The following is a 9,991-nucleotide window of genomic DNA, read 5'->3' as shown; positions in this document are numbered from 1 at the left end:
AACAGCCCCAGGGCTCTCAGCCTTTCCTCATCAGAGAGGCGCTCCAGTCCCTTGGTCATCTTTGTAGCCCTCCACTGGACTCTCTCCAGTCATTCCCTGTCTTTCTTGAACCAGGGAGCCCAGCACTGGACACAGTGCTCCAGATGTGGCCTCACCAGGACAGAGCAGAGGGGGAGGATGACCTCCCTCGACCTGCTGGCCACACTCTTCCTCATGCACCCCACGATGCCATTGGCCTTCTTGGCCACCAGGGCACATTGCTGGCTCATGGTCATCCTGTTGTCCACCAGGACTCCCAGGTCCCTCTCCACAGAGCTGCTCTCCAGGAGGTCAGCCCCCAACCTGTACTGGTGCAGGGGGTTATTCCTCCCCACATGCAGTACCCTACACTTGCCCTTGTTGAACTTCATAAGGTTTATTTCCACCCAATTTTTCAGCCTGTCCAGGTCATGCTGAAGGGTGGCACAGCCTTCTGGCATGTCAGCCACCCCTCCCAATTTAGTATGACACACTCCATCCCTTCATCCAGGTCATTGATGAATATATTGAACAGGACTGGACCCAGCACTGAGCCCTGGGGAACACCACTTGTTGCAGACCTCCCAGGTGGTGCTAACCCCAAACCGAGCGGGGGTTAGGTTGCAGCCTTTGCTGGTGGGTGCAATCATGCCAGGGGAAAAAAAAAATATCTGTGCATCATGGGTAGGAGGTAGCAAATTCCACGACTTCATGAACTATTTTGCCAGTCCTCTGTAAAGCCACTGCAATCTGAAATTGGATCTGCTGGGGATCACCAAAAAATATGTCTTTGGGCACAGGTTTCCAGCCCAGTGATCCCTCAGTCAAGCCATAAACACTCATTGCTCAAAATACTATTAATGGTCAGTAGCTCCAGTGTCATACTGCTGATGAAGGTGGCTTGAGGAGCAAGTTGGTAAAACCCAGCTGGATTTCCAAAGGGGTCTCTTGCAATCTCTTTAGGGTCTCCTAAAGAAGCTAAGCTTCTGTGGAATGACTAAACCCGCTATTTAGCAGGCTAAATGACAGGAAATAAAAATACATCAGGAAGACCATGAATAGTAGCAATATTTCTGACAATATTTCAGTAAAAAAAAAAAACAAAAAAACAACTGTGAAGGGCTGCAGAAGGATCTTGCCTGGATGCTCGGTGGGTTATAACATCTCAGAGTCTTTCCCTGTGTGCCTTTCCCTTTTATCTCCGTGGGCAGGGGGATGGTCTGAGCTGGTTGTTGCCACTAGAGCAAAACACGGGGTTTATGGGGTGTCTGTGGCAATGTCAGCCCAGTGCTATGCATTAGTTAAAACCCAAAATCTCCATCCAAGATCTAGGAATCCCTGGGAAATGAAGGAGAGGAAGGAAAAGTGATCACCGCAGTGGCTCTTTTCAGTTGTTTTAAATGTGTTGTGCTGCCTGCAGTTCTGGTTCCCCTGCCTGAGGAGGGTGTCATAAGCTAGATAAGGCGAAGAGGGAGGCAGGGAGGATGACCGGGTAGACCCGGAACTGCTTAATGCAGAAAGGGGGTATGAAGGAGGCATATGAAATTATAAATTGGAGATGTGTCTCTTCTGCAGGAGCTTGAATGAAGCAGGGGTTGGTGGGGGACAGGCTTAAATGCCAAGCTGTAGTTTCACAGCCCTCCTCTTTACAGGATGTTGCAGATGCTTACGCTTTCCACAGGTTAAAAAAAGCAACCGAAGGTATTTATGGAAGAAAAAAGGTGGGAGGATGTGAGAAGATTCACTAGCTGAGAAAGATGAGAGAGCGTCAGTGGGGGCGTGAGGGAATATTTGGGACCTGCAAGGAGTGTTGGGGGGGCGTGAGGGAATTATTTGGGACCTGCAAGGAGCAGAGGCGGAGGGAGGGAGCAGTCTGCTGGGTTCATGCTGTGTTGGGAAGGGGTTTAGCTGCTCTGGGGCAAGAAGCTGCTGCTGCGAGTTGGGGCTCAGGAGAAGGATCCGGGGACAGCAGAGAGTCTGGGCTCAGGGTGAGGGCCTGGGGGGAGAACGGGCTGCTGGATCAGAGGAGGCTTTGCAGAGGAAGGAGGACAAGAAGTGCATTGAGTACAGGCTCCTGCTTTCTTTCAGCTCTCTCTAGCTACGGTCCAGCTGGCAGCTGGGGGGATATATCTCACCCCCTCCCTCCTCCTTTCTGCTGTAGCCCCGAGGGGATCAGTGCACAAAAGCCTGGCAGCTCTGAATGCTGCCTGTGTTGTCTGCGCAAACCAAACTCCTCTTCCCTGCTCGATGCTGGACCGAGATGGGAAAGCAGCTCTCATGCAACCCAGCAGCAGCGACCTGAGACCACCCAGAGGTCCACACACCAGGATCCAGCACCAACAAATACCCACCCTGCACAGGGGGGACATCTTTCTAGCAGACCTGGAAGGGAAGGGAGATGGTCGCTACCTAGGTTTGGGGGCTGTCAGTCCCTTCCCAGCCAGGCCGTACATGTGATCTGTGCGCATCAGACCTGCTGTGCACAGGGCAGAAGGGTTGTCCTGTCCATCTCCCATGTTTCTCTTGCTTTTCTGGGTTGGGGGTGGTGAGGGACAGACCCACAAGTAATGTCTCCTGCCCGCTGTGCTGCTAGTGGGGCTGCGGCTGGGGAGAGCCGGGCAGGGAGAGGCAGATACGGCAGGGAGAGGTGAGGGGTAGTTTCAGGGGTGCACCGGGCCACAGAGAAAAGGGTTTGCAATAGTTATTTAGCAGAGTCTCCAAAAGACTTTTAAATCCTGTACAGGAGCCTATAGCTTGTCTCCTCTGTGCAGTTTCGTGTGCCTGCCCTCAGTATTTCAGGAGGTAGGGTGACAGAATGAAAGGTTTCCAGTCCTCAAATAGTTAATTTCTCATGCTTGCATCATCTGGGCAGTAATTCAGCTGCTGCTTTATATTCCTGAGCAGGTCCCCTCCCTTCTGCCGTCCCCTCCCAATCATAAAAAATACATCTGCTGAGGCAGGGAAGGCAGGAGCTTGTGCAGGCAGCACTGCATGGCTGTGCCGGTGCCTGCCCCAAAGCATCCTGCCCACGGCTGTGCTGGTGCTCAACCGGCTACGCTCACCCAGTGCCCTCTTCCACCGAGTGTCCCGGTGCCAGTTGGCGCTCGGAGGCTGCTCTAATTCAGGGCTTGAGCGTGGCGTCATGAGCTGGATGAGCTCAGGGTTTAAGCTATAAAGGCTTCTTAAGGGTAGGTGCTGTCTGGACCTCGTTATTGGGACATCAGCACTCGGCTGCATCTGGAAGGCAACACCAGGCTTAAACGGATAAGGCCAAAGTGCAGAGCGTGGGGAGATTCGGGGGGGCTGTAATCCCCTGCGAAGAGCCTAGCAGGCAGTATTTTCCATTACACTGCTGCTGTCGTCTCCCATGGGGTGCACAGTGGCCTCCTAAGGAGGTTATGTCCTGAGGTGGGGAGTCCCATTGGGGTCATGGTGTTGCCCGCTAGGGAGCTACACCTGCTCTCTGGTGTTGCAGTGAAGACTGGTGGAGTCCTGAACACTTAACGTGGTGTATTTTGCAGCCCTGGACCCCGTGGTGAGAACTTCTCCATTCCCTGGTGTCCTGAGGTCAGGTAGCTCCTCTAGCCCAGCTGGCCACTGTCCCCAAGGAAGGTGGTCTGTACTGGAGCTGGCCTGGAGGTGCTTCTCCCCCATGTTTTTAACAATGCCTTGTTTTCAGAACCACACAGGACCCACAAAGCTGGGGAGAAGGTAAGAGATGGAGGCATCCTTGAGGAGACCACAGAGATCATCAGCTGCTTGAGCTAGACATTGCCCCTGGACAAAGGCAGAAAACTCCCGGACCTGTGAGAGCTTTCAGTAAGTAAAACAAAGTTTCATTACAGGATCTGTGCGTGGCTATGAAGGGTAAATTATTCTTCTTCTTGCTCTTGGGGCTGGTTTGTGTCATTCTAGCTCTCCTGTTCGATCTTTGGTCTGACCCTGTAGACAACTGAAGGGTCAAAGGCTTCAGCCAAGGGGAGGGACATAGTCTGCAGTTCTTGTGGTGGAGCAGACTAGGCAGAAAGGCAGGGACAGAGGGTAGAGCCACAGCCCTCCCTACACATAGCCCAGTGTTGGGGGGCCAAAGCAGGGACCCCAGGTCTTGTCTTGCCAGGTGCCGGCTCTTGGTGCGATAGTTTACAGTGGGAATGGTTCTGCCCCAGCTTGCAGCTTCCAGGCGTTGAGTTACTTTCCTGTTCTAATTTAAAATATTTGTAACGTTGAAGTAATGAAGATCCATAACAGCCCAGCATCATCTGGGACCGGCGCACAGCTTGGCTGCTGTCGCATCCCTGCAGGACGAGCCAGGCTGATCCCAGCCCAGGTAGGAACTGGGGATACCAGGAGCGTGGAGAAGGAAATAGGGTGGCTGGGAATGCTCTTGGAGAGAAGACAGGTTGGCACCCTCCGCTCCGGGAGAGCCACCCAGGGAGGGGTGAGCCAGCGCAGGCGGTGCGGCAGGGTCTGGTGGCCTTGCAGCGTGGCTGGGGTCATCCAGAACAGGGCAGACTCCTTTCTGGGAGCACCAGTCCCTCCTGGGGTCATGCTGAGGCTTTGCAGCTTTTAGTTTTAATGTACTTTTATGTTCAGTAATAACACAATTCCATTTTTCATAGCATTTTGAGTGTTCCTGGGGCATGTTATCACATCACAGGTTGGAAGCACTAATAAAAAGCTGGGAGAGCCGAGGAGAGCTTGTACCCCTGTGCCAGGTCAGCCCTGCAGCCCCTGTGTGGCACGTGGCACGTCCACCGGTCCCCTCATGGCAGTGGCTGCACTCAGCGGGTCTCTTTGTGCAGGGCGCGATGCCTGCTCCCTGCGTCAAACGCACTTCATGTCTATTATCTCGCTCCCATCCCAGGTGCTCGGCTCCGGCATGCAAACCCAGTGGTGCATGAACCGGGGAGAACAGCGAGCTAGCGGCTGCAGATGAGCCCTTGGGAAGAGGTAGGTACGTGCTTACGCGCAAGAGGTTTGTGCTTGAAAGAGAAAAATGCTGATTGTAGGAGGGGAGAGAAGTCGCTCCGGTTCAGCCTCGTGCAGCTGATCGGGCAGGATGGTGCTGGCTGTGGTCCAGGGACTCCCCACAGTCAAACCTGGGTGATCCAGGAGCCCACTAGAAGCAAGGCTTGACCCCTTCCTCTGCCACCCACCAGCCCCTTGTCCCCTGGGAAGGGATGAGGGAGCCAAAAAGTAAGACAATTCAGGCATCAGTCCCTCTGCCTTCTCGATGCCTAGGGCGTCACAGGGCTCCTTGCAGGGCTGAGGGCTGTGTTACCCTCGCATCGGGGTGGTGGCAGGATCTGCCAGGCTGATGGAGGAGTTGCCTTTGCTCGGCCAAATGCCCATGGCTGCTTTTAGCAGCACCGGAAAGCTGCAAAATTAAAGAGAAATCAGGATACGTGAGCTGCACCCGGGCCAGCCTGGAACCTTGCCTGAGAGCTTTTATTTTCTTTTAATGGTTCCCTTGATAGAAAACCTTTTTTCATGTCTCTGTAGCTGTAGGCAAGTGATGCTCTGGTAGCACTGTGTTACTGTGACAGTTTGTATTTACAAAAGATGGAGAAATAAACGTTATTTTTGGCACAAAAATGTGATCTTGACTTTTTATGCCTCTGTATTATAACTTTGGTGGTGTGGAGATGAACCTGGTGCCTTGTGGCACTGAGCGGGTACCTTGTCCGGGCAGGAGGGAGCTGCTGGGGAGCTGGAGCAGCATCACAGCTGCCTGCGTTGGACTGGGTGTTGCCAGCACATCCCAGGAAGAGGCGGCAAGTCCTGTTCCCTGCACAGAAAACCCACAGTGACAAACCTGATCTGGTCCCTGGGAGGCCAGATGTGGAGTGGGCTCTGGGGATAGAGGTGTCTCTCCTGCCGAAATGTCACCTGGGCTGAAAGCCAGGCAGGTGGGAAGCTGGTGAAGATAGGAGCCATGCTCACCATTCAAATACTTGCTGTGATGGATATTCCCCAGGGATAAAAGAGTAGGCAGAGCCCTGGTCAAACTGCTCAAGTCGTTCTTGTCCCCAGTGGTGTATGTACCCATGTGACAGCTCTGTGACAGCAGTGTCCCATCTGGTGACCCCAATGAGAGGTCCTCCTTGCCCTTGATCTCGCATGAGCAGCACCAGCCTGGCCGCCGGCTGAGTTTAGAGATCGACCCAGCCAAAAATCAGCCGGGCTGCAGTTCCCTGCTGCTCTGCTGGGATGAGGGATGCTTTCTCCCAGATGGCCACTTCAGAGGGAAAGATGCTTTGCCACGTGCTGGTGGCCCTGGCTTGGTCCAGGAAGAGTTTGTCCTTGTGACTGGTTCCGTGGGAGGAGCTGGAGCTGAGGGTGAAAGGCCACGTCCTTCACTTGTGGACAACCGAGCCCGGGCTGTGTTCCGTGTCCTGGAGCCAAGCTCACATTGCAGCAGTTGTTTTGCTGCTGAAGTCCTGCTGGCATCTCATGGTAGGTACCCCATGGGACATCTGAATCCCTCTGCAGTTGGCCCTGTCCCCTCCTGCCCAGGGCAGCACTGCCTTTATCCCACACCCTCTGTGGTGGGGACCATCCCCCGCTCCGCTCCCTGCCACCGCGGGTGTACAAAGGTGGTGGTGGGACATCACCAAGGAGGTCCTTGATATCCTCAGGAGCTGCTTCAGCCCCTCCTGCTGCAGCGAGCTGCCACCACCATCCTCCTCACCCTTGGTCCTCCTCTGTGCCTTTCCCTTCCCCCCACAGACAGTCTTGGGGGGACATAGTCACTAGCCATGCCTGTGTCCCAAAATATCCCTGCCACTTTCCCAGCTCCGTTTCCACATGGAGGTGTCCCCATTGCTGTGGTGGGCATGAGACAGAGCCACCCAGCCAGAGTTAGCTCCACGAGGCTTACAGGAGCTGGTCCCTGTGGGCGTGGACACAGGGGACTTCTGGGATAATTTAAAAATGAGGACAGAGACCTGATTATTGCCCTAGTTTGTGTAAAATCTCAGCTCTTTTCTTTTTTTTTAGCAGCTTTTGATGAGCTTGTCAATGACAAGTTGCTAATTGGGGAGCAGGAGGCCCCGAATTGGGGTAGTGGGACAGGGAGTGGGGTCTCCCGGGGCACTGCATGGCTCATCGCACCCGCGTTGTCCTATGAAAATGGGGAAAAAAAAGAGCTGTGATAAAATAATTGTCCAAACCTGGCACTGGGCCTGACCAGAGGGACCAGGGGGCTGGAGGAAAGCCAGGCTGGGGCGGCCTCAGAGACACCACGAGGCTGATGCTCAGTTGGGGGGGGTGGGGACATCCCAAAGCTCTGCAGGGGCCAGCAGAGACGTGAGCTTCAGCCCGGAGAAGTGCCGCATGGCCCTGGGGTGCTGCAGCAGTGGGGGGAGAATATCTGGTTTCACACAACATGAGGCACCCCCCAGCACCGTGTAGAGCAGCAGGCTCCAAATTCTTTTATTGCATCCCCCCCCCCAATATAGTTATTGATTTATAAATTACCTACACGTACTACTGGTCTAACATGTACATTGTAAAGCACAAACTAAAGCAGAAATTAAAAAAGGGTGGGGTGGAGATGAAAAAAGTACTATTTTTTAAAGGGTTTATTTATTTATTTTTTTATTTATTAACAGTACAAAAAATATTTTTTCCCACACCCCAGTGGGCTATCTCATGCACCCCACTTAGGGGGTCAGGGGCACCCAGGCCAGTCCCGCCCCATCTGGCACCCATGGGCCTCCCTCATGCCCCCATTTCCTTCCGGCTCCGACCCCGGACGCTGCCCCGCACAAAGCAGCTTTGTCTGCCTCTTCCTCTTCCTCTCCTCCCGTCTGGCCGCTCTCCCTCCCTGGCACCCATCCCATCTCCCTCTGCAGAGCAAGGACCCTCCTTCTCTAGTTATCTCTGGGGGAGGGGATACAAGCTTCCCTGTTGCCCCATTGCAGCTCATGGGGACACCCCCCCCCTAAGCTGTGCCTTGGTCCGGAGGTGATGAGGAGAAGGATGGCAGGGTCCCCACCCCACCAGCCCTGACACCCATCCACATCCTGGGGACCAGTCATGCAGCTGCCACTGGGGGGGAACAGTGGGCTCTGCTCTCTGGAACTGGGGTGGCATGGGGTGGCCCCTTTCCCTCCAGTATGGCATGGCTTCACCGGCTGCTTTCCCTTCTCCGTGGCAGCAGGGCTGTGCCACTCATGGTTCACCCGGGAGGGCTTCCCACAAATCCCATGTGTGGTGAGCCCTGTGGGAGAGAAGGGGAGGTCCCTGAGATGTGTCTCCGCTCCCCAGCCCAAAACTAGTGGTGGCTTCCAAACTTTGGCCGGTGGGATGTACTTGCACCGTGCCAGCCATGTGCCTGTCCTCTGCAAGGGGGCACGTGCCCCAACACGGCCATCTCCAGTCCCATTCCCGCTCCCAGCCCCTCCGGTAAAGCCCTGGGTGGTTTGGCTCAGCATCACTGCCCATTCATGTGGATAGGGTGCCAAAAACCTCTTCCCCACGCTGGGCATGTCTACTTTCGGCACGTGCCGAAGGGAGAAGGGCCAGGCAGGCAGAGCCCCCGCTCCTATGAGTGGAGTTTTTGACTTTTTTTTTTTTTTTTTGGCTGGGGGTTTCCCAAAAGGATGCCTCTACCCAAACTCCCTGGGGACCAATGAGGGCTGAGTGCATCCACGAGGGAATTCGCCCTGCCTGGCTGTGTGCCCCCAGGGACTTCCCATGCCGGGCTGCTGGGGGCAGCACTGGGCTCCGGGGGAGCGGAGGGATGTCCCTGACTGCAGAGGGAGCATCAGACCCGGGCACAAAGTGCATGGGCTGCCTGCTCCACCAGCAGCTCAGTGACAGTGACCCTGGCAGGTCCCCTGCATCGCATGGGCTCCAGCAAGTTCCAGTAGAGTGGGTGGGCTCCTGGGGTGGGGGCGGACAGCAGTGTCCCCTTGGAGCTGAGCCCCTCCAGCCGCACCGTGGCACAACAGCACTGCCTGCAGCATTTCCCCACTCCGCCTGGTTTGCCTTCGTCCCACCTGGCATCCTCTGCTTCCCCTCCCCTCTCCCCGGCTCCATGACTTCAGGTCTTGGCTTGTCACTGCCGTCCCAGGGCCAAGCTCCTCTGGCACCCAGCCACCAGCACGGCCAGGGCGAGGGCTCTGCTGTCTCTGCCCTGCGGGGAAGGACGGACAGACAGACAGCGCGAGCTCCAAGCAGCTCATGCCACTGCATGGCAGAGGCCACTGTGAGGTCACACAGGCAGCAAAAGGGCAAAAATCCCATCACATCCTCTTTTTCCCTGGAGAGTGGCTGAGGGCTGTGCCAGCTCCTTTGCATGATGGATGAGCTCTTGGCAGCCACAGAGCCCTGGAGGGACCGGCAAAGGGCAGGCAGTGCCCTTCCTCCACCCTCTCCTTCACCTCAGTCACAAGGTTTCAGACAGAAAAAGGCAAGTTTTATTCCATCCTTGCACTCTGGGCTTAAGCTGTTAAAAAAAAAAAATTAAAAAAAAAATCAAAGTGGTGGGAAGTGGATTTATAGAGCAAGAAGGGACGCAGAGGATGGTGAAACACCTCTCATTCCCACCTGGGAATGTGAGGCTGTGAGAGGAGCCAGCTGAGTCAGGGGGGAAATAAAATCCTAGGGGATGTTACAGCAAGGGGCTGGCAGGGAGCCGGGCAGCATGGGCTGCAGAAAGGGCTTTCCCCACCACACCACCCTGCTATGGACACCCGCTCTCCTCGCCTGACCCGTTTGGTTTTTTCTGACCTTTTCTCTCCCAAGCATCAAGATTTCTAAGTGCTTTTTGACAGCATCGGCTGCCCTCCCCGCTGTGTTTATGGGAGGAGAAGCCCCCCCAGTGCTGCCAGCTCCCTGGGTTTCCTTCTGCTCCGGGCAGGCTCCAAATCCAGCTGTAGGCTCTTGGCAGGGAAATGCTCAAAGCCCTGTTTAACCCTCCAGCTGCCAGTGTCTGCGTCTGACCTCCCGCCTGCCTTTGGGGACC

The sequence above is a fragment of the Charadrius vociferus genome, unplaced genomic scaffold (assembly GCF_000708025.1).
Source record: "Charadrius vociferus isolate BGI_N301 unplaced genomic scaffold, ASM70802v2 scaffold822, whole genome shotgun sequence".
NCBI lineage: Eukaryota > Metazoa > Chordata > Aves > Charadriiformes > Charadriidae > Charadrius > Charadrius vociferus.
The sequence above is the reverse complement of the archived record's forward strand: the minus strand, read 5'-3'. Positions refer to the sequence as shown.